At 36.7% G+C, this 25,135-nt stretch overlaps 1 pseudogene; it reads left to right on the forward strand.

Annotated features, from left to right (window-relative positions):
* The window catches only part of LOC125157021 (ER membrane protein complex subunit 3-like), a 33,998-nt pseudogene extending 11,848 nt beyond the window's left edge, over nucleotides 1-22,150 (forward strand).
* The last annotated feature ends 2,985 nt before the right edge of the window (nucleotides 22,151-25,135 follow it).

The raw sequence follows: 25,135 nt of genomic DNA on the forward strand, positions 1-25,135 counted from the left end.
TATAAGCTGTAGTGAGGGATTACGTGATGGATGGGGTGGAATAGTATTATCTCTTGTAAATTCAGAATGCTTATTAATGAGGCAAAATTGTTCAAATTTAAAAATTAAAGAGTCTTTTTATGACTGTTGAATATGATAAGCCAAAGTGGATAATGTTTTAAAACTTATAATGGATTACATGTCTAGAACTGAACTCTAAAATAAAATAGACACTTTACGTTCTAAAAAGAAAAGAAAAGAAAAGAAAATAATATAAAATAAAGTGAAGTAAAATAAGATAAGATAAAATAAATAAAATAAAATAAAATAAAATAAAATATTTTCCTCAAAAAAATGATTGGACAGGGATTATTATAGATGGGGTGATTCATGAAACTATCTCAGAAAGTGATATTTGAGCTGAGTCCTGAAAAACAAGAGGAAACCAGGATGGGGCTGGCCTTTTGGTTTGTGATATGTGTGGCACCAGCTGTTTCAGGAGCAAACAACAAGCTCAAGTGCATGGAGCCTGGCAGACAAAGTGTGGGTGGTAGGACATGAGGTAAAAGGGCAGAAAGGAGCTACATCATTTGGGCCATGTAAGGAGTTTGGAGTCATTCTGAGAGTGGTTGGGTCATGTAAGGAATTTGGAGTCATTCTGGGAATGGAGAGTTACAGTATTAGAATGACATAATCTGATTCATGTGCTCAACAACATATGAGTCACAAGGTGGCTCTCCTATTGTGATGAGAATGTTCTTGACAGGGACAAGATGTCTGTGGGGATTATCATTAAGAGAATCTTGCAGCTATCCAGCAGAGGGATGAGGGTAGCTTGGTCCAATGGTGCTGCAGTGTGCAGGGGGCAAGGGTGGCTGTGGGCAGGGCATGTTGGGGGTAGGACACTTGGGACCTGTAGTGGCTGTGGGTGAGGGTATACAAGGATAATCCAGGATCTTTGATGAGCCTGTGACTATTTGTTCAGATTTGTGCAGAAATGGTGGTACTGTTTCCTGAGATCAGTTACTACAAGCTCTTTTTATTTATTTTTTTAATTTTTTTTTAATTTTTTTTCAACGTTTATTTATTTTTGGGACAGAGAGAGATAGAGCATGAACGGGGGAGGGGCAGAGAGAGAGGGAGACACAGAATCAGAAACAGGCTCCAGGCTCTGAGCCATCAGCCCAGAGCCTGACGCGGGGCTCGAACTCACGGACCGCGAGATTGTGACCTGGCTGAAGTCCGACGCTTAACCGACTGCGCCACCCAGGTGCCCCTACAAGCCCTTTTTAGATGTTATCATGATAATTATTTAGGCACCCAATAGTGGTTATAGTGAAATTTAGTGATTTAAAACACATATACCAGTTGATAGGATTCAGTTTTAAGTTTATTGACCTTCATTAAAAACACATGAAAAGTTTTTATAAAGCTACCAAAACTGTTAGAATCTGTACTTGCATATATTTATAAAAATTATAACATTTATTGAACTGTTACTGTGTGTCTCACTCTAATTGTGTTCACGTATTAAGTCATTACAATGACAATTCTTGAGGAAGGGCAGATTGTTTCCTCATTTACAGAAGAGGAAACTGAGGCACAGAGAGTTTCTTTCACTCTCCCAGGGTTCAGAGAAAGCTAGATTTCCCAATGTCTCTGCAGTAGAAGTTCTTAAATGATATGATTTATGATTATTTATTCTTGTAAAAAGCAAAACATGAGGATATATTTTTGTTTTAAGCTTTTTTATTCTTCGGTAAGTATTGTATAATTGCAATTTTGCAAGTCAGGCAATTGAGTGACTCTAACGTGAAGTAAAAGTAATCAAACTCACATCATCTGTAAGCAGAGGACTATGGTTTATAACCAGTCTGTCTCCAGAGTCCATACTCCTGACCAGTTCAGTTACAAAGAAGAGACATTTGTTGAACTGTGGCAGCCCATGGTGGGTGATGTTAGACCAGACCCATATCTCTTTCGGTAGTGTCAAAAAGAAAACTACAGGTCAAAATGGAGTCACTTATGCTAGGCCAAGTCACTAAACTTGGGCTTAATACCTAACCTAATTACATTTTTAACCTCCCCCAAAATTTCATCTTGACTCGCCAGTCAGGACGATTCTGGTCTAAACCAATAAAATAATCCATCACATGGGCCTCTGGATCCCCCAAAGGAAGAAGAGGTAATCCACCTATTAAACCTGTTTGTACCAAAATGAAGGTGACCTCTCCTGAAATAATCCTATTTTCTGTTAAAGACTTCCTTGTCCTCCTTTAAAATCTTTTTCTTTCCTCTAGCCCTGTCTGGAGCCTCTCTCTACTTGTTAGATGGGATGCTATCAGATTCATAAATTACTTTAAAAATCCAATTACATATATGGATTTACTCAGTCAAATTTTTGATATTTACAGTGGAAACTATGCTTTAGTACACATTTATCCATATAAAGAGGGTATTGTTTAATAAAAATGAAAAGATAATTATAACAACCAAAATGCAATAATCCTCACAGTTACTACATACTAGACAACTTACTATTTTTTATCTTTGTTCACTTTGTTCTTCTAGGCTTGTGGTGGTATCTCATTATGGTTTTAAGTTACTTTCTGTGAACTCTTAAGTTTTTTTTTTTTCATTCAAATGTCCTATTGCTTTCATGTTCCATTGACTAGATTCACAAACTGGATCTTTGTCCCATGGTTTTCCATTCTGAATGATGTGATTGTATCTCTAGTGTGTTGTTTATTCTGGTCCTTTGGCCCCTCTTAGGTCTTTTAAATTGGTAGTAAGATATAGAGTCTTGTTCAGATTTTGTTTTTTAGGAAAGAGTACCTCAGATATGGTGTTGTACTTCCTGTAGTGTTAAATCAGGAGCTTTGTCATGTCTGGTTATCTCTCCTCCTGTGTTGTTGAGATTTATCATTGGGTTCAGATTTTGTCAGCCTGATTAATCCATTATGAAATTTCCCATTCACTTTTTAACTCAGGTTTTTTGTAGCTTCTTAAAGATTGTTGCCTAGATCTACATTTCATTAACATATACAAAGAGTAATGTTTTAATTTTTTAATTTCATCTGCACTTATATTAGGTAGAATTCTTCTGTGAAACAAAGTACCCCTCAGCGACTACATGGTTATACTGAAGAATAGTCCATATAGAAGGGAAGGATGAATGCTTACTTCTTTTGCAGTATTTCCACTTTTCAAAACAATGTGTTGTTTTTCCAGAATACTTCAAAGGTAAACAGTGAGTTTGTTTTATGCTTTTTGTTGTTCTTTTATAGTGTCATAATGAGATTTAAATGCTTATATATTTGAGATTGTAATTAACTTATTGCAGACATTAAAAGTTTTGATATTTAAACTTTCCTGTCTTTGGCCTGTGGGAGTTCCTTTGGGTTGGCTTTTATGTCTTTCACATGCTTTCTGGTATGAGAGTTTGGTCCAGATTCACTTGGTACAATCCCTATCCAGCTCTGCAATCAGGCATTTCTCCAAGAAATCCTGGTTCCATCTAGAGGGAAATGTTTTTAGAGGATTCAATCTGGAAACTAAAAATGCTCATTGCTATTTGTTTGGTCACTGTTTCTTGCGTTGGAGCCAGTAGATATGAATTATAATTTTTATGAAAATACATCTCATCCTTGTCAACCCTGATCTGCTCCTCTGTGATGTTATAGGTAATCATTTTTCTCAGTTTTTGTTTTAACCCTCCAGTTAAGAAAATATAATAAAATACAATATGTATTTTAGTTTTATCCCCTGTTCATAGGTAAAAGGTGGCATATTCTACACCAGTGTTGTAAAATAGACATTTCTGCAGAAATGAAAATATTCTGTGTCCATGCTGCTGAATATGGTATCCACTAGCTACCATGGGTGTTAAGGTTCTAAAATATGGCTACTACCACTGAGAAACTAATGTTTAATTTCACTGAAATTTAAATAGCCCTGTATGACTAGAGGGTATGCTATTGGATGACAGCAGCTCCACACATTTTTCTGCACTTTGCTTTTTTCCCAAACAATTATCCTGGATATCATTCCATAGCAGTACAGAGGTGAAGTCTTCATTGGTTTTCTAGCTGAGTGGTACACCAAGACATAGATGTGTCATAGCTTCTTAATTTAGGCCCTTATTAGTAGACAGCTGTCTTTTTTCTAGTCTTCTGCTGTTATGAATTTTTCTATAAATGAATATCTTTACACTTTGGCTATTTTATTTTTTGCATTGCTTCTTTGGAATAGAGTCTTAAAAGAGAGGTTACTGGTTCCAAGAGGAAACAGATATGTGATTTTACTAGACAGCCATCAAATCCCATCCACTGGGTTTCTACCAATTTACATTTCCTCCAGTGATGCATGGAAATTCCCATTTCTTCACAGAATACCTAATTAAGAAGAAGTAATTTTTTTTTCTTGGCATGTCTTATCATGAGTTAGGTTGAGCAATTTTTACATGTTTTAGAGTCTTTTTTTTCTGATAAAATACCTGTTTGTATTCATCACCCCTTTTTCTTCCCTGGTGTTGTTCCCTTTACTTTTTCATGATTCTTGATATATCAGGAATACAACCTTTGTGATGTAAGTTGTAAATATTTTCCCCAATTTGTAACCTTTCATTTTACTGTGCTTATGTTTTTTTTTTGCTTTTGCCATGCAATTTTTAAATAAAATTAAATGCATCACTGTTTTCTCTAAATGCTTCTGGAATTTTAGTCATAGTTGGAAAAGTTTCCTATACCACCAAGTTATAGAGGAATTTTACTATATGTACTTCTGTGGACAGGAGAGAGATGAGAAAGAGATGGATCATTTTGGGGTGTTAGGAATAAGAAGAACAGTGGAGATGTGACCATGTTGTGAGCAATCTGTGAAAACCATGTCACCAAGTCAGAAGAATTTGATGTTGAGATTAGGGTCTTGATCTTCTGCTTATCTTTGAAAATTCAGTCTCTCCTCTTTCCCCTGTGGATGTGGATTCAGGTTTCCACAAGTGGGACATGAGCTCTTCAATGAAATAGAAACTCCATGCCATGCCATAGGTCCCCTCACATAACTGAAGAGGAGGGGATAAGATAGGGACAAAATCATTTCCAAAATCTACCACACCATCAGTCTTTGCACTAATGTGAAAGTAAAACCTCTAGTTTGTACCCATGAAAGAACAAAGACTGAAACCATACAAGTGTTACCTTGTCCTTCACTCTCTATCTGGCAGTAAGTTCTCCTCAGGAGACGGTTGTAGCCTCTTAGTGCTATTGAAGAGGATGGAGGTATGGGTTCCAAGTTGGCTCAGTTTCCCAAGTACAACCTCTCCCCTTACAATCACATTGTTTCCTGTTTAGATGCCATGTTTCCAGGACTCAGGGTCAAGCTTGGATGAATGTTGCTTGGAATGGAGTCTTTTTGAGGTTAAACCTCACCACCACCCCACGGGGTGGGCACTAACAACCATCTTGCTGCTTGTAGACGTTTCTAGTTATCCAGTCTAGATGCTAAGAGAAGGAAGATGTGGATGCAGATGTAGAATTGGAATGACTTTGCCTGGCACATAGTAAACATTTAATTCACATTTAATAAGCATGATATGAAGATATAGATAAGTAGGATCTGAAAGTGTGTATATGTTCTTTCATTATTTTAATACACATATGAATTTTTCAAGGAACATTGGGATCACATAGCAGTTATTGTTTAATAATCTGGTTTGAAGAAAACTTTTTGTTTCCATTTCTAAAAATTATGTCTTTTCATTAGAATAGATAACCTATAGAAATTGAAAATGATGTGTCTATGTAGATTTGTGGACCCTGTGGTAGGTCATCTGTAAAATGGGTAGGTTGATACTTACCTCACAGAGTTGTGAGAAGAAATGAATAACTAATAGGACATATTTGAAACATAATACTGTAAAACTTCCACACACATATGTATGGTGTCTCCTGTGTTCTCCCCTCAACAAAAGAGATGACTTAACCATAAGCAACTCATAGATTTCATTGGGCTTTGACACAGCAGAAAAGGAAATGTACACATATTTATACATTGGATTAGCTTTAGTGCCATTTCTTTGTAGATGAGTTACCTGATTAGGGTAATGAGGAAGCAAATCACCCCCTCATTACTGGTGTGTGTGTGTGTGTGTGTGTGTGTGTGTGTGTACACAACATAATAATTTATTTGTATCTATATCATGGAATGATCATCACAGTAAGTGTTGTTAATATTTATCACCTTACATAGTTACAGATTTTTGTGTGTGTGATGAGGACTTTTTAGATCTAGTATTTTGACAACTTTCAAATATGCAATACAAATATTATTAATTATATCACCATGCTGTACATGACGTCCTCATGGGTTGTTTATTGTATGAATAGAAGTTTGTACCCTTTGACCCACCTCACCCATTTTGCCCACCCCTCAGCCATGGCTTCAGGAAACCAGCAATGTCTCTTCTATATCTATATGCTCAGGTTTTTAGTTTGTTTGTTTAGATTCTGTACCTGAGGTCATATGGTATTTGTGGTTGCCTGACTTACCTCATTTAATACACTAGGCTGGAAGTCCATCCATGTTGCCACAAATGGCAAGATTTTATTCTTTTTTTATGGCTGAATAATACTCTTTTGTGTATATATAAAGCACATTTTTTTAATCCATTCTCGTCTATTGACACTTAGGTTGTTTCTATATCATGGCTATTGTTAATAATGCTGCAATTAACGTGGAGGGTGCATATATCTTTTCAAGTTAGTGTTTTTGTTTTCATCAGATAAGTACCCAGAAGTAGAATTGCTGGATCATATGGTAGTTCTATTTTTGTTTTTGTTTTTGTTTTGTTTTTTGATGAACTTCTATAATGGTATTTTATAGTGGTTACACCAGTTTCCATTTCTAGTAACAGGACACAAGGGTGCCATTTTCCTCACATTATTCAACACTTGTTATCTGTTTTTGTTTTCATGATAGCCATTCTAAACATGGGAGAGATAAATCTCATTGTGGTTTTGTTTTGCATTTCTCTGATGATTAGTGATGTGAGATATTTTTATGTATTGTTTACCATCTTAATGTCTCCTTGGAATACTGCCTATTCAGACCTAATGTCCATTTGTAGATTGCATTGTTTGTTTGTTTGTTTTTTCCTTTTTGCTATTGAGTTGCATGCATTTGTATATATATTTGGGTATAAACCTCTTATCAGATATTATAGCTATTTGATTTTATTTCTGGTCTTCTTTTTTAATTTCCATTTTGAAATTGCAATAGCAGTCTCCCATTGACTGCCGGAAAGGAGACCATACAGAATAACAGAGTGTGAAGATGGGTCTGCTGTACAACAGACTGAAAAATGGAGACATGAGTCTCAAATACTGGATTGGTCCTTACCTACAGGTCTGTGGGTAGTGACTTCCGCTGTGCTGGCCTCAGGCCTTACAGAGAAAGACTGCATATCCCAATGGTTAGAGTGGGAGAAAATTGGGCACATTTAATTACTGGTTTCATAATCTTTAGCAAATTTTGAGTCTTCAGATATATGAGACATACATGTAATGTATATGCATTACATTTGCATACATGGAAAATATTATGGGTATGTAATGGACTGAATTGTGTCCACACAAAATTCATGCATTGAAATCCTAACACCCAGTACCGTAAAATGTGATAGTTTTTGGAGACAAGACATTCAAAGGGAAATTAAGATAAAATGAAATTGTATGGGTGGGCCCTATACCAATATAAATGGTGCCTTTATAAAAAGGAGAATAGGTCACAGAAAGACAGATTTAGTGGTATCTATGTGAGGATACAGTGAATAGGCAACCATCTACAAGCCAAGAAGAAAAGCCTCAGAAGAAACCAAATTTGCTGACACTTTGACGTTGGACTTTTAGCTTTCACAATTTTGAGAACATTTATTTCTATGGTTTAAGTTAGCCAGTAATCTGTGTAATTTTGTTATGAAAGCCCTAGCAAACTAATAAAGGAAGGAAATGCACAAATATGATACTTAAAAAAAATTAATGAGTGGTGGGGTTGCAGTTTATTTATTTTTACCTGGAATTAGCTATAGTTTTCACTTTCTCTAAATTACTATAGATGATTTTTCAAAATCAGAATTGAAACCATGGTTGTTTTGAAATATTACAGATTTAAGATAGTTATAGAAAAAAAAGTATATCAGACTTCTCTGCCCTAATATTCATAAGTAAACACTACATACAGAAGTGACACTCACTTTGCCTTCTTCTATGATGTCCCAGATATGACCAGTTCCAATAATTGGGGATTTTGTTCTTGAAATCTTTATCATTTCTCCTTCAGTGAATGAAATATTACATTGTTTTATTACAAGTGTTATTTATAGATGCCTGGCTATTTAATCGAAAAGGAGGAAGGAAGAAATATAAAAAGAACAAATTCACATCTCAAAAAAGTGATCTCCATTTCTGCCTCCTTGACACATGTGTTCTCTTTCAGAGCTTCTAACATGGACACACCCATTTTCTCACTTTACATGCTGTAGGGAACACTTACAGAATGAGCAGATACTATGTTCACTCACTTAAATCACCTGTGTTCACACTTAGAGTTCCCAAGCTCCAGCTAGCCCCAAATTGTGTCTCAACGTTTCCTGAACCTGAAACATCTTCATTTGTTCAGACCGAATTTTCTGGCTTTCATTCACACTGTTACTTACCTAGGCCTGTACATGTGGAGCTACTCTGGAATATCCTGGTGAGGTTGGACAGTGATTGTAGGGAGTTAATTTTCCTGTGTCCAGACTAACGCCCAAATCCTTAGTTTGGTTTAGGGATGCATACCATTTTGGTTTTGAGCTGATTTGTATTACAACTGCTGGGCACATTAATATTTTAATTTATGTTTACTATTTTAGTTACACAATGAGGGTACTTCAGAGGTGTTTCAATCTATGTGTGTTTGCTTACTTGCACCCTGGGCTAACGGAGCTTTTGTTCAGACTTCTCCCTGAATCTCTATGTTGAAGCATCTCCCCTCTGGAAGCTGGGCCATCATGCACCCTCCCCCTTTCCCTCCTCTGTGGGTTCCCTGATTGGCTAACTGGAAGTTTAAACCTATGAGCCTGCTTTTAGTTCAAGGGACTTTTATTTGTAGAGAACAGAAAGAAGCATTTTGATAGTAATTTTCTCTCATAACCTTCACTAAATCCTGGGAAGTGGAAACATCATAGGACTGTGAAATGTAAGGGTTTATTTGAAAGATATGCTTGCCTTTCCCTTAGGCATCTGTTGTGTCCCTAAAGCCACCTAATTAAGACTGTCATGTGGTAGATTCAAAAATTAATTTTATGACACCTTATTACACTATACCCTTGCTTTAGAGATTTTCTACATCTGATGCAGACTCACTCTCCAGTGGGAATGGCTGAGGATATTTATTTTTCTCTTATTTTTTCGCTTCTAAACCCAAGTGCTTTTGTTGTAAATAAAAATGTAAAATACAGGACATGAGGAAAAATAAATCATTGGAAACCCTTAAAAGTCTATTACTCAGGGATAAGCACCGTTTCCATTTGCATATATATATTTTTCAGAGATTTTACTATGCAAATATAACTATACTTAAGAAAATAAATGAGATAATATTCTACCTACAGTTTTGTAAACTGATTTTTATGATAAATATTATATTATGAAAGTCAATGAATGCCATACAATGTGAATGCACATAATAAAAATGGCAGTTGAAACTTTAATGGTCCATTCTGAAATGATATTACTAATATGATTAATATTCATTGTTGCTGTCCCCTGTCCAATACTGCTGTAAATGCTAAACCTATACTTACTCATTAATTCTTACTACAACCTATCAGGAGGAGCTATTGTTGCCTGACTTTAAATATCAAGGAACTGAAGCACAGTAAGAGCAGGCCTGGTAAGATTCAAGACATAAATTCAAAAACAGGCTGTGTGGCTCCTGAGTAAATACGTCTTATCAGTATATGATATTGCTGCTCATATCATAAGATACCACCTTATTTTAATCACACCAAGGCAACAAATCCAGAAATAAAGAAACAAAACTAAGGTACTGTATTAGTTTACATGGACTTCTGTAATAAAGTATACAGACTGGTGACTTAAAACAACAGAAATTGACTTTCTTGCAGTTCTGAAAGCTGAAAGTCTGAAATCCAGTGTCAGTGGGGTCTTGCACATTGAGACATTAGAGACAATCCTCCTTGCCTCTTTCTGGCCTCTCGTGGTGAACATTAGTCCTTGATGTTCATTGCTTGCGGCAATAATATTCCAACCTCTACCTCTGTTATTGCATGTTTTCCCTGTGTGTCCCATTCTTGTTCTTCAATGGCATTTTCACCTTCTTATAATGCCATAAGTCATGTTGGATTGGGCCTGACCGAATGAACTCACGTTAACCTGATGCATTTGCAAGGACACTATTTCCAAATAGGGTCTTATTCATAAGTTTTAGAACCTCAGCAACTTTTGTGAGCAAATACAATAATATAGCAGGTACAATGATTTTTCCCATCTAACTAGGCAGAAAATATTATTTCAATAACCAGAGGATGGGATTAAAAAAAAAAAACAAACTAAGAGTACCTATTCTCCTCTGACTCATCCCATTATGCTCATAGACATGATGAAAGACAATGTAGGAAAGGTCCTTCTTATGATTCTTTTATTAATTAATTTTATTTATTTGTTTTATTTAAGTATATTTGACATAGAATGTTATATTAGTTTCAGTTTTACAACATATTGATTAGACAATTCTATACATGACACAATGCTCACCCTGGTGAATATAGTCACCATACCACATTATTACAACATTGTTGATTATATTCTTTATGCTGTTCTTTTCTTCTCCATGACTTATTCATTTTTTAACTGGAAGTTGGTAACTCTTCATTCCTTTTACGTATTTCACCTATCCTCTCACCTACCCCACCCCCTCTGGCAACCACCAGTTTATACTTGGTACTTAAGAGTCTACTTTTTGTTGTTATTGTTTCTTTGCTTGTTCATTTGTTCTTCTAGTTTTCACATATAATTCATATAATTGAAATCATGTGGTATTTATCTTTCTCTGTCTGACTTATTTCCCTTAACATAATTCCCTTTAGGTCCATTCATGTTCTCACAAATAGCAAGATCTCACCTTTGTTATGGCTGAGTAATATTACATTTTATGTATATACCACATATACTCACTATGAATCTTATTGGTAAATGGATCAATATGATATTTTCAGGCTTTGTCGCAAGCAAGGTACTGTTTCCCCAGAAACTGTCTTTTAAGACTATGTGACAAGAAGGAATTCAACCACTTACATTAGAGGCACCCTGGGTGAGTTCTCCATCCTGTTACTTCCTCAGTATCTTTGGGTTTCAGAGCATTTACTCTTATTCTGGGTCAGGATAATGCTGCTGACCAATCACAAATGATGCAGGAACAGATATCTGGAGCCACCATGGCCATGCCCAGGCACCAACACAGGTTTCAAGACAGAGTAGGAAGTTTCAGAACTGACACATCACTAGTGGGTACTAAATGATATCAAAGATGAGCTCATGGATGAAGACTGGTGAGTCCAGTAGTGAAAATAAGAGAAAGGGGAAACCCAAAGCTAGGGAAAATATACAAAACTTAGCAAAAACTCCATTGGTGGAAAAAGCCTTGCCAATTATATCTAATTATTATGTACTTTTGGCCTGCCTTCTAAACACAAAAAACTCTTTTCTTTCCTTGGGATCAAAACACGCATTTAACCTTTAATTTTTTGTTAGTGTTTTTAATTCTTTCTTTAGACAAATGATGCATTTCATTGCTGAAAATGTAGCAGTTATGGATGAACAAATTGAAGCTCCCTATGTTGTTCATTTTGAGCCTACAGAATGACATACAGAGCAAATGTGTCAAAACCTTTTTCAAATAAGTTCTTTCCAGAGTAAATACCCCGAGTCGGCACAGACTTAGTAAAGCTATATTGTTTAACAATGTTCAGTGAAAATCAGTGACCCTGAGACATGCCACATTTCAAGTGCTTTGGGAATCATCAAAGAAACATTCAACAATGCAAGATCTTCATCTGGAGTTCAGAATATATCAAATCCATTGACAAGTCAGTGGTGCTGTACTGTATATATCTACTTGGTTGAAGATATGATTTTATTTTTTGTAAGAGAGTTTCCATATCTAAGTGAGAAGGGAGAGAGAGCAAACTGGCAAACATATAGTTAAGGCTTTCCCAGGAATAATGCCTTTTGGATCAACTGTCCCAAGGGAGTAGCAGATGCCATTTATGTACCAAGAGGTGAATGTAATTTCCCTGTTGAATGCTGTAATCAAGAACAAACAACTGTTGACTCTACAAATTAAACAATACTGTGTTCGTTTTAATTTTTTTTAATTGACTGTGTGTCTTTCTTTGTCCCCTACAGCTCTACCACCTCCAAAACACGCTTACAGTTATAGCTTACTGTCAGTTCAGACCAGAGCTGGACCTCCAATATCAGGATTAGATATCCCATAAAATGTGGGTATTTTTTTAGTATCAGAAAAGTGATAGATACAGAGGGATTGTTTGAGTTGAGTGAAATTCCAAAGAGCTGCCTGATTCCATGAAGTTAAGCTCCCAACCTCCATCCTCCCTCCCCTTGCAGAGTCTCCTTTGCTGAGACTTTCAGAGTTGCCATCCTGGATCTCAACACTGAGTAACATCACACTTATTTCCATTTCTGTAGCTCTCTTCTAATGAAGAGTACATTTTGCAAAGACTATGAAAATATGAAAGTTTGTATACTGTGATACCAATTTTACAAGGAAAATTCATAAATATATTAGCAGATCCATTTGCTGTTGACCCAAGACTACATGGTGTTCATTGATTTCCTTCTTTCTTCATCACTTTCTGCTGAGGTACAGTGTGGACTGTACAGAGGGTCCTTACCAGAGAATGGCATGTTCACCCTCTATTACCCCACCCTTATATAGGCTGCACATACCTTCTTCCTGCTCTCTGTCTTTCATCCTCTGTCAATGACACAAGAGACGGCTGCCCAGACCCCAATCTTATGCCCCATTCTCTTTCATCACCTACCCCCTCTTACTGCACCACCCCTGGAATACCTGCCACAGTGGGGCAAATCACATCACTGCCATCAAGCTTTTCAATGTAGCCAGGCCCTGAAATATATGCTTTCATAATTTTATTTTACACCTACCAGTTTATTTCAGACAGAAGTAGAATCATATTGTGTAGGTTCAAAGCCTGGAGTTTGGGGAGATTATTGTGTTTAGTATTACTACTTGCAGACACCAAGGAAATATTTGATGGTAATGGTGCTTTGGTGCCACCTTGTGATAAAAGTCTGAACTGCAGCTTGAACATCTCAAGGAAGGAAAGTGGGAGGGAGGGGCTGTGACCTAAACACCTCAGACTGAGCTTTCTAGAAGTCTGGATGGAAAGGGTGGAATTCCTTGGGTATATTGGGCATATTGATGGAATTCTCTAGGCATTTCATATAAATGGAATCATACAATATGCTATCTTTTCAATATTCAGCTTCTTTCTCTTGGCTTGACATTTTCAAGGTTCAAACATAATCAGTACGTCATTCCTGGTTTAAAAGTTTAATTTTATTTAATTTATTTAATTAACATACAGTGTTATATTAGTTTCAGGTGTATCATAATTCAACAATTCCAAACGTCACCCAGTGCTCATCACAACAAGTGTACTCCTTAATCCCCATCACCTATTTCACCCATTTTCCCTCCCACTTCCCCTCTGGTAAACATCAGTTTGTTGTCTATAGTTAAGTTTCTTGGTTTCTCTCTCTCTGCTCATTTGTTTTGTTTCTTAAATGCCACATATGAGTGAAATCATATAGTATTTTTCTTTCTCTGTCTGACATTTCACTTAGCATTGTACTCACTAGCTCCATCCATGTCCTTGCAAATGGCAAGTTTTCATTCTTTTTATGGCTGAATAATATTCCATTGTGTATATATACCACATCTTTATCCATTCCTATCAATGGACACTTGGACTGCTTCAATAATTTGGCTATTGTAAATAATGCCTCTATAAACATAGGGGTGCATGTATCACTTTGAATTAGTGTTTTGTATTTTGGAGATAGATATCCAGAAATGCAATTACTGGATCATACAGTAGTCCTATTTTTAACCTTTTGAGGAAACTCCATACTGTTTTATGCAGTAGCTGCATCAGTTTGCATTCTCAACAGTGGAGGAGGGTTCCTTTTTCCCCACATCCTCTCCAACACTTGTTTCTTATGGTGAAAGTGGACATTCTTGTCTTGCTCCTAACCTTATGGGGAAAGCTCTCAGTTTTTCCCCATTGAGTGTGATGATGGCTGTGGGTTTTTCATATATGGCCTTTTTTATGTTGAGGTACGTTCCTCTAAACCTACTTTGTTGAGGGCTTTTATAATGAGTTGATGTTGTACTTTGTCCATGCTTTGTCAAATGTTGTACTTTGCATCTATTGAAATGATCATATGGGTTTCATCCTTTTTCTTAATCATGTGATGTATAACGTTGATTGATTTGTGAATATTGAGCCACCCTGACATACCAGGAATAAATCCCACTTGATTGTGGTGAATGATTTTTTAAAATATATTGTTGACTTTGGTTTGCTAGTATTTCATTGAGGATTTTTGCATCTATGTACATCAAAGATATTGGCCTGTAGTTCTCTTTCTTTGTGGTGTCTTTATCTCGTTTTGGTATCAGTGTAATGCTGGCCTCATATAATGAAATTGGAAGTTTGCCTTCCTTTTCTATTTTTTTGAAATAGTTTGAGAAGAATAGGTATTAACTCTTCTTTGAATGTTTGCTAGAATTTGCCTCTGAAGCTTTCTGGTCCTGGACTTTTGTTCGTTGGAAGGTTTTTGAATATTGATTCAATCTCTCTGCCTGTAATTTGTCTATTCAAATTTCTATTTTTTCCTGCTTTAGTTTTGGTCGGTTATATGTTTCTAGGAATTTATCCATTTCCTCTAGGTTGTCCAGTTTGTTGGCATATAGGTTTTTATAATATTCTGTTTTAATTGTTTGTATTTCCATGGTCTAGGTTGTTATTTATCCTCTTTTGCATGTAATTTTATTTATTTGAGATCTTTCTCTTTGTTTCTTAATGAGTCTGACTAGAGGTTTATTAATGTTGTTGATCTTTTCAAAGAACCAACTCCTGATTTCATTGATCCGTTCTGTTTGGTTTGTTTGTTTCTATATAATTTATTTATGCTCTAATCTTTATTATTTCCTTCCCTTCCTTCTGCTGTTTTTGGGCTTTGTTGTTCTCTTTCTAGCTCCTTAAGGTGTAAATTTAGGTTGTTTATTTGATATTTTTCCTGCTTTTTGAGGTGGGCAAAGTATTGTGATAAACTATCCTTTTTAGAACCACTTTTGCTGCATCCTAAATGTTTTGGACTATTGTATTTTCATTCTTTTCCATGTACTTTTGGATTTCTTCTTTGATTTACTGCTTGACCCATTCATTGTTTAGTAGCATGTTATTTAACCTCCATGTGTTTGTGTTCTTTCCAGATTTTTTCATATGGTTGATTTCTAGTTTCATAGCATTGTGGCAGAAAAGATCCATGTCCTATATAACTTGGATCTTTTTAAAATTGTTGAGACATGTTTTGTGGCCTAATATGTAATCTATTCTGGAGAATGTTCCTTGTGCACTTGAAAAGAATGTGTATTCTGCTGTTTTAGGATGGAATGTTCTAAATAAATCCATCTGGTCCAGTGTGTCATTCAAAGCCATAGTTTCCTTTTTGATATTCTGTTTGGATGATTTGTCCATTGTTGTAATTGGAATGTTAAAGTCCCCTATTATTATTATATTACTATGGATTAGTTACTTTATGCATATTATTAACTGTTTTATGTATTTGGGTGCTCCATGTTCAATGCATAAATATTTACAATTGTTATATTCTCTTGTTGGGTTGTCCTCTTTTTTATTATACAATGTCCTTCTTTGTCTCTTGTTATAGTCTTTGTTTTAAAATCTCTTTTGTCTAATATAAGTATTGCTATTCAGCATTTCTTTTGACATCCATTTGCATGATAAATTTCAATCTTTAGCTGTCTCTAGGTCTAAAATTAGTCTCCTATAGGCAGCATATAGATAAGTCTTGTTTTTTTTAATCCATTCTTTCACTTTATGTTTTTTATTGGAGCATTTATTCCATTTACATTCAAAGTAATTATTGATAGATACATATTTATTGCCATTTGATCACCTGTGTTGTGGTTGTTTCTTCTCTTTCTCTGATCCTTTATTCTCTTTCTTTGTTTCAGGGTTTGCTGGTTTTCTTTAGTGATATATTTGGATTTCTTTCTTTTCATTCTTTGCATATATACTAGTGGTTTTGATTTGTGGTCACTATTAGGTTTGTATATAACCTCTTCTACATAAAGTATATATTAAATTGATGGTCATTTTAGCTTTACCCCACTCTTAATCCTTTCCTTCCCACATTTTAGGTATATGGTGTGATATTTTGCATCCTTTTATTTTGGTACTTCCTTAACTAATTATTTTATAAAATATTTATTTTTACTGCTTTGTGATTCCTACTTTCATACCATCACTTTTGGTCTTTTCTTTACACTCAAAGAGTCCTGTTGAATATTTCTTGCAGGGGGAAGCCATTCATTGCTTTTAGACAATGGCAGACCTCTCTGAGATGAGCCTTAAGGGCTACTACAAACCATGTAGCTGCTGAGGAATGATATTCCAACTGCTAAACCTCTTTTCGCATGATGAGATCAAGGTAGCTTCTCTACTTTTAGGCTAGTTAATGAAACTCAAAGGAGCTGTTCCAGAGCATACTTTTATTCATATCTATGAACTCACTTGAGCTAGGATTCATATCCCACCAGGTATGTGAAGGGTTGGGTTCTCCCAAGGACTGTTGCCCTTGAATCTGGAGTAGAAGCTTCAGCAGCCATCAGGACACAGATCCTCAGAATCAGCCTCCATCAAGCACCTGATATGAGTTTGGCTATCAGCATGAAGAGCTGAACAAGGGGTGATAAATCCAGCTATCACTACGTTTTCCTGGTGTAACTGTATTTCCCTGATGTGCCAGGCACTAGGTTAGTGACAATGACATTGATACAATTAAGTAGTGATTATAACAGCTGCATGTCATAATGGACCTGGGACCACCAGGGCCACATGTCATGGGACCACCAGGGCCTTTTTCTCTTCCTGTCCTCACCTACACCTTAACAACAAAGTTGAAAAGGAAAAAGAAGTGGCCTGAATTCATATAGACATTCACAATCCTGCAGTAACCACAGGGCCACGGGCTTGCTCATGTGTATCACTGACTGTTCTTAGTGATCCTGTTTGTGAAGCATTATCACCCCCATTTTACAGAGGGAGAGGCTGGGACTCAAGAGTTTTTACTTGCCTTCACTCCTGCACCCCTGCCTTTAGAGGAAAGCAGCTCCACGACACTCTTCAAGCAGGACCCATGCTCATTGTGGCCAGACTGATGCCAATGGTTTGACTTATGAGATAGGTGGGTCATTGAGCCCCACAACAGGAAAGAAGTGACTTGAATCTGGATCCCTTAGTCTCCCAACAGCCCAGGGTAGTTCAGCCCCCTTCACGGGGACCCACATTCTTAGCTGAGTCCCAAACATCTGAAGATGGGGCCTGTTTTCCTCACCATAAAAAGCCGTTTACAAAACTGTCAGTAGGATATTTCTTCATTACCGTAATCAAATATAATTACATTTACATAGTAAAATTTCTAAAAAAAATTTGCAATGAAAAATGCTTATCCGTAAGTAATAGACATTAAGGGTTCTAATGATTTTTTTCCTCCCCTATCTTTTCCATTTTTATTTGTAATAAAAGCACTTGGGTTTAGAAGCAAAAAATAACAAGAAAAAAATAAATATTCCCATCCATGCCAATAAGAATGAGGTCAGATATAGAATATTCCTAAAGCAAGGAATTAGGTAATACAGTAGCCACAGCATTAAGTTATGAATCTATGACATAACAGTTCCAGTGAGTGGCTTCAGGGACACTACAGATGTCTAAGGAAGAATAATTATGTCTCTCAAATAAACCTTACATGCCTCAGTCCTAGGATGTCTCCACTCCCCAGGGTTTAGTGAAGGTCATAAGACAAAAGTACTTTCACAACATGATTCTTTCTGTTCTCTTCAAATAATCAGGTTCATGGGTTTAACCTCCCAGTTAGTCAAGCAGGGAACCCACAGAGGAGGGAATGGGAGGCAAGTGCCTGAGATGGCCCAGGACTCAGCCCACAGCTTCTAGACGGGGGATGCTTTAACAGCAGGATTCAGGGGGAAGTTTAGTCACAGACTTCTTTAGCCCAGGACCTAGAGCAACCAACACAGGTGAATTAAAATATTAATTTAAAGTATCTTACTTGTGCAACCAAAATAGTAAAAGGAAAGGAAAATATTTACATGCACAGCACTTTTAATAGTAATCAGCTCAAGTTCAAATTAGGAGGCATCTTTAAACCGATCTAAGGTTTTGGGTGTTAGTCTAGACACAGAAAATGGCACTTCCTACAATCACTGCCTTATCTTACCAGGATGGTCCAGATTAGGGTCTGGATATTTAGGCCTAGATGAGTAACATTGTGAATGAAAGCCAGAAAACTATTCCCAAAGGGAAGATGTTTCATAGTCAAGAAACACTGAAACACTGTTTTGGGTTGGTGGAGCCTGGGAACTCTAAGACTGAACACAGATGATAAAAAAGTGACTGAACATAGTATCTGCTGATTATATGAGTGCTTCCTACAGCATGTAAAGTGAGAAAATGGTGTTACCATGTTAGAAGTTCTGCAAAAGAACATACATATATCTTACCTACAGCCTTGTAAACATTTTTTATCATAAATGTTATATTATGAAGGTCAATCCATGCCATACAACATAAATGCACACAATAATAAAAATGGCAGTCAAACTTTAATTGTCCATTCTGATGTGGTATTAATGATAGCATGATTTACATTTATTGTTGCTTTTTCCTTGCCCAAAACTGGCATTAGTGCTAAAGCTATACTTACTCATTAAGCTTCACAACAATTTATGAGGAACAACTATTTTTTTTTTTTTGCCCAACTTTCAAAATCTGGGAACTGAGGTACAGCACAGGCAGGGCTGGCAAGTTATTTTTTCACTTTACTTTTTTTTTTTTAATTTTTTTTTCAACGTTTATTTATTTTTGGGACAGAGAGAGACAGAGCATGAATGGGGGAGGGGCAGAGAGAGAGGGAGACACAGAATCGGAAACAGGCTCCAGGCTCCGAGCCATCAGCCCAGAGCCCGACGCGGGGCTCGAACTCACGGACCGCGAGATCGTGACCTGGCTGAAGTCGGACGCTTAACCGACTGCGCCACCCAGGCGCCCCTTTACTTTTTTTATAATATAATTTATCGTCAAGTTGGCTAACATACAGTGTGTACATTGTACTCCTGGTTTCGGGGTTAGACTACCGTGATTCATTGCTCACACACAACACCCAGTGCTCATCCCAACAAGTGCCCTCCTCAATGCCCATCACCCATTTTCCCCTCTCCCCTACCTGCCCCTCATCAACCCTCAGTTTGTTTTCTGTATTTAAGGGTCTCTTATGGTTTGCCTCCCTCCCTCTCTGTAACTATTTTTACCCCTCCTTCCTCCATGGTCTTCTGCTAAGTTTCTCAACTTCCACATATGAGTGAAAACATATATGTCCTTCTATGACTGACTTATTTCACTTAGCATAATACCTTCCAGTTCTATCTATGTTGCTGCAAATGGCATCATTTCATTCTTTCTCATTAGCAAGTTGAATTCCATTGTATATAAAACCACGTCTTCTTTATGCATTCATCAGCTGATGGACATTTATGCCCTGTCCATAATTTGGCTATTGTTGATAGCGCTGATAAGTTTTAAGGTTTAGATGTGAACTGACGCTGTGTAGCTTCTTAGTAAGTGCATGTAACCAGTAAATGCTACTGCTACTGCTGCTCCTGTCATAAGATAGAGCCTTATTGTTAATCACAGCAAAGCAACAAATCCAAAAAAGAAACAAAAACTAAGGTTCTCTATTAGTTTCCATATGCAATAAAATATACAAGCTAGTAGCTTAACATAACAGAAATTGAGTTTCTCACAGTTCTGGGTGATAAAAGTTTGAAATCAAGGTGCCAGTAAGGCCTTGCACATTGGTACACTAGGGAGAATCCGTGCCTCTTCCTGGCTTGTGACCATCAATCCCTGATGTTCCTTGCTTGCAGCAATGTCACTGTAGACTTTGCTTTTGTCATCACATGTTCTGCCCACATATTCTTGTCTTCAATGGCATTTCCGGTTCCTTATAATGCCATAAATTGTATTGGATTAGGGCCTGCACTAATGACCTCATTTTACTTTACCTGATTACATCTTCAAAGACCCTCTTTCCAAGTCCTCATTCATAGGTATCTGGGTTTAAAACTTGAACGTACTTTTGGCAGTACAACTAAATAACAGGTACAGTGATTATTTTTCCCACTTAACCAGTCAGAAAATATTTCTTCAACAAACTGGAAGTTGATTTTTCAAAAAAAATCTAAAAGGAATGTAGTACCTTACTTCTTCTCTGACTCATCCCACAATGCTCACAGACATGATGAAATGTAATGTTACAGACAGCCTCTCTATGATTCTTTCTTTCTTATGTATTTATTTATTTTTTTTTAAATTTTTTTTCAACGTTTTTATTTATTTTTGGGACAGAGAGAGACAGAGCATGAACAGGGGAGGGGCAGAGAGAGAGGGAGACACAGAATCGGAAACAGGCTCCAGGCTCGAGCCATCAGCCCAGAGCCTGACGCGGGGCTTGAACTCACGGACCGCGAGATCGTGACCTGGCTGATGTCGGACGCTTAACCGACTGCGCCACCCAGGCGCCCCTTATTTTTAAATTGAAGTATAATTATCATACAATGTTATATTACATTCATATGTGCAACATATTGATTTGACAATTCTATGCATTACTCAATGTTCACCAGGGTAAGTGTAGCCACCATATGACATTAATGCAATATTATTGACAATATTCCCTATGCTGTGTTTTCCATCTCTGTGATCTATTTTTTTTTTATAACTGGAAGCTTGTTCCTCTTAATCCCTTTTATCTGTTTTTCCCATTTCTCCACCCACTTCCCCTCTGGCAATCACCGTTTCTCCTCTATATTGAGTCTGATTTTTGCTTGTTCCTTTGTTTTGTTTATTTTTAAGATTCTAAACATGACTGAAATCATATGGTATTCATCTTTCTTTTGTTTTTTTAATTTTGTTTAAGTTTCTTTATTTTTGACAGAGACAGAGTGCGAGCATGAGCTCAGGAGAGGCAGAGAGAGAGGGAGACACAGAACCCAAAGCAGGCTCCAGGCTCCAAGCCGTCAGCACGGAGCTCAACGTGGGGCTCAAACTCATGGACTGCGAGGTCATGACCTGGGCCGAAGTTGGACGCTTAACCAGGCGCCCCTGGTATTCATCTTTCTGTCTGAGATATTTCAATTACCATTATACCCCCAGGTCCCTCCATGTTGTCACAATGATAAGATCTCGTTTTTTATGGCTGAGTAATATTCCATATTCTACACACACACACACACACTCACACACACACATACACACCCCATCTGCTTTGTATGTTTCTTATTTGTAAATGGATCAACATGTCACTTCAGGCTTCATCAGAAACAAGATCCACTGTTTCTCTCTTTAAGCCTATGCTACAGCAAGGAATTTATTCACATTAGATGAATCCTAGGTGAGTTATTCATCCTGGTACTTCCTCAATGTCTTCAGGCCTCAGAGTATTTGCTCTGATTCTGGGCCAGGATAATGCCACTGACTGAATGGTTAGTGAATGTTGCAGGAGCAGAAGTGTGGAGCCACCATAGACATGTTCACAGACACCAACAAAGCTTTCAAGATGGAATGGGAATCTATGGATCACCAGTGGGCACTAGATAATGTTGAAGAGGAGCTCATGGCCAAGACATCCACTTTGAAGCCATATTCAGAAAGGAATTACAGACTTATACTTTTTGAAGGCCAAAGGGATCAACTTTGTCAGAAACTTGGAGTACTGCATAACCCTGTAGCTATCATGTGAGCTGGAACCTCTCAGAATAAAAAGGAGGATACATGAGCTATACATGTTAACTATTCCTCACTATTATGGGAAGTTTTGCTGATTTCTCACCACAGTAAACTCTTGTTTTCTTTGGATACAAACACCCTGAATTTTACCTTTAATTTTTTGTTAGTGTTTTTATAACTTCATTTATACAAATAATGCATTTTCATTATCAAAAATGTAGTAACTATGGATGAACAAAGTGAAGCTCCCTGTATTGTTCATTTTGTGTTTGCAGAATGACATGCAGAGCAAATATGTTGTAAGTCTTATTCAAATAAAGTATTTTCAGAGTGAATACCCAGATCCAGGATAGACTTACCAAACCTGCTGTATCTCCTAGTATTGTCTAGCAATAATCAGTGACTCTGAGACACCGCTAGATTCTCAGGTGCCTTTGGGATCATCAAAGACAGGTTAAATCATGTGAGTTTATGATCTGGGGTTCAGAATATATCAAATCCATTGGCAAAATGTTGTGTTGTACTGTATATGGCTTCTCAGTTGAATTATATGACCAATTTCCCAGTTATTATGAATAAGAGAGGGCAATTATTGGCAGACACATAGTTAAGGGATGACCAGGAATAATTCCATCTGGATCAACTGTCCCAAGGAAGTGGTAGGGTGCTGTTTTCATACCAAAGGTTGATACTAATTTTCCTGTTGATTCCTGTAATCAAGAAAGAAAAGACACTTGACTCTATAAAACCATCCTGATTTGCTTTTTTTTTAAATCTGAGATTACTCTGTGTATGTGTGTTTGTTGTGTTAATGTGTGTGTGTGTGTGTGTGTGCGTGTGTGCGTGTGTGTTTCTCTGTCCATTTCAGCTCTACCACCTCCAATATGTGATCATAGATATACCTTCACTGTCATTTGAGACTGGAGCTGGACTTCCAATCTCAGGTTAAGATATCCCAGAAAATGTGTTTTTTAATATCTTAGAAAAGTGATGGATACAAAAGATTTTCTCCAGTTAAGTGAAAATCCAGAAAGCTGGCTGATCCCATGAGGTCAAGCTCCCAACCTCCATCTTCTCTCCCTCTTGTGGAGCCCACTGGTCTGAAACTCTCAGAGCTGCCATCTTGGATTTAACCTCCAGGTGATATCACATTTATCTCCATTTTTTATTTTGTTAATTTTTTTAGTGAAAAGGACATTGTGCAAAGGGTAAACAATATCAAGAAAAGCTTTGCTTACTCTTGTACCAATTCTGCTTGGAAAATTCATATGTATATTAAAGCAGATCCATTATTTGTTGACCTTAAACTACATTATGTTCATTGACTTATCTTTTCCCTCATCACTGTCAGCTAATGTGCAGTGTGGATTGTATAGACAGTCCCTACTAGAGAACAGTGCATTCACCCTCCATTATCCCACCCTTTTATAGGTTACCTAAACCTTTTCTCACCTCCCTCCCACTGTGTGCCTCATTTTCTCCCAGTAACCTACCCCCTGTTCAGCCCTGCACTGCCTTTTGCAAACCCACCAATGACTGCCAAAGTGGACCACTGCAACCAGATTTTTGTCTGTTGGCCTTGGAGTATGTGATTTCACAGTCTTATTTTATACCTATAAGTTTTTCAGACAGAATTAGCACCATTCTGTAGAGGTTCGATTCCTCTGTTTGAGAGAGATTATTGTTATGTTTTCATGCCTTGTTGACACTTCCTAGGAGAGAAGTTTGATGATGGTGGTATGTTGACATGCTTTTGAAAAAAGCATGAACTGCAGCTTCAATATCACAAGGAAGGGAACTCAGAGGGAGAGGCTGTGACCAAACCCTCCAGATAGAGCTTTCTGGAGGTCAGAATGGAAATGGGGGATTCCTTGGGTACTGCATATTAATGGGGTCTCTCTGGGCTCTTTATATAAATGGAGATTTAACAGGGATATTGTTTCTTAATCCAATAATTTCTGTTTTTACCTTTATTATTTTCATCTCCTTACTATAGTTTAGTTTGTGACTATCATGCTTGTTTAATGGAATGTTAAATTCCTTCATTTGGTCATGCTTTTTTAATGGGATGTTCAATTCCTTTATTTGCATTTCTAATTATAAATGTTTTTTTGATTTATTTTTCTAGTTTTATTAAGATATAATTGACATGTAACAATGTAAAAGTTTAAGGAGCACAACATAATGATTTGATATACAGAGCAAAAGTTTTGCTAATATTAGCATAGTAATTCACATAGTTACTATTTTGTTCCTTGTGATAGGAACTTTTAAGATCTACTCTCTTAGCTACTTTCAAATACATAATACGCTATTGTTAGCTATAGTCACCATGCTATACGTTACATTTCCAGAACTGATTTATCTTATAATTAGTTTATAAATTTTGACCATGTCTACCCATTTCTTTCTTCTTTATTGAGATATAATTGATATTTAATAGTATGTTGGTTTCATGTGGACACCATAATGATTCTATATTTATTTTGTGAAATGACCACCACAGTATGTCTAATTAACAGCTGTCACCATACATAGGTACGAAATTGGTTTTGTGATGAGAATTTTAAGCTCTACTCTCTTAGTAACTTTCAATATGCAACACAGGATTATTGATTTTAGTCACTATTCTCAACATTATATCCTTATGAATTATTTATTTTACAAATGGAAATGTGTACTTTTTGACTCTCTTCAGCCATTTTGCCTACTTCCCACCCCTCGTATAGATATTTAATGCTTCAAAATATCCCCTGACTGTTGCTTTAGGTAGATTCTGATATGTTGTGTTTTCATTATCATTATCTTCATAAAATTTGGCAATTTTAATCTGTATTTCCATTTGGGCTCAAGATTTTTTTAACAGCCTCTGATAGAATCAATTGTCATGAATGTTCCATATTCTCCTGAAAAATAAGTGTCTTGTCTATTAAG

Source organism: Prionailurus viverrinus, chromosome X (assembly GCF_022837055.1).
Source record: "Prionailurus viverrinus isolate Anna chromosome X, UM_Priviv_1.0, whole genome shotgun sequence".
Lineage (NCBI taxonomy): Eukaryota > Metazoa > Chordata > Mammalia > Carnivora > Felidae > Prionailurus > Prionailurus viverrinus.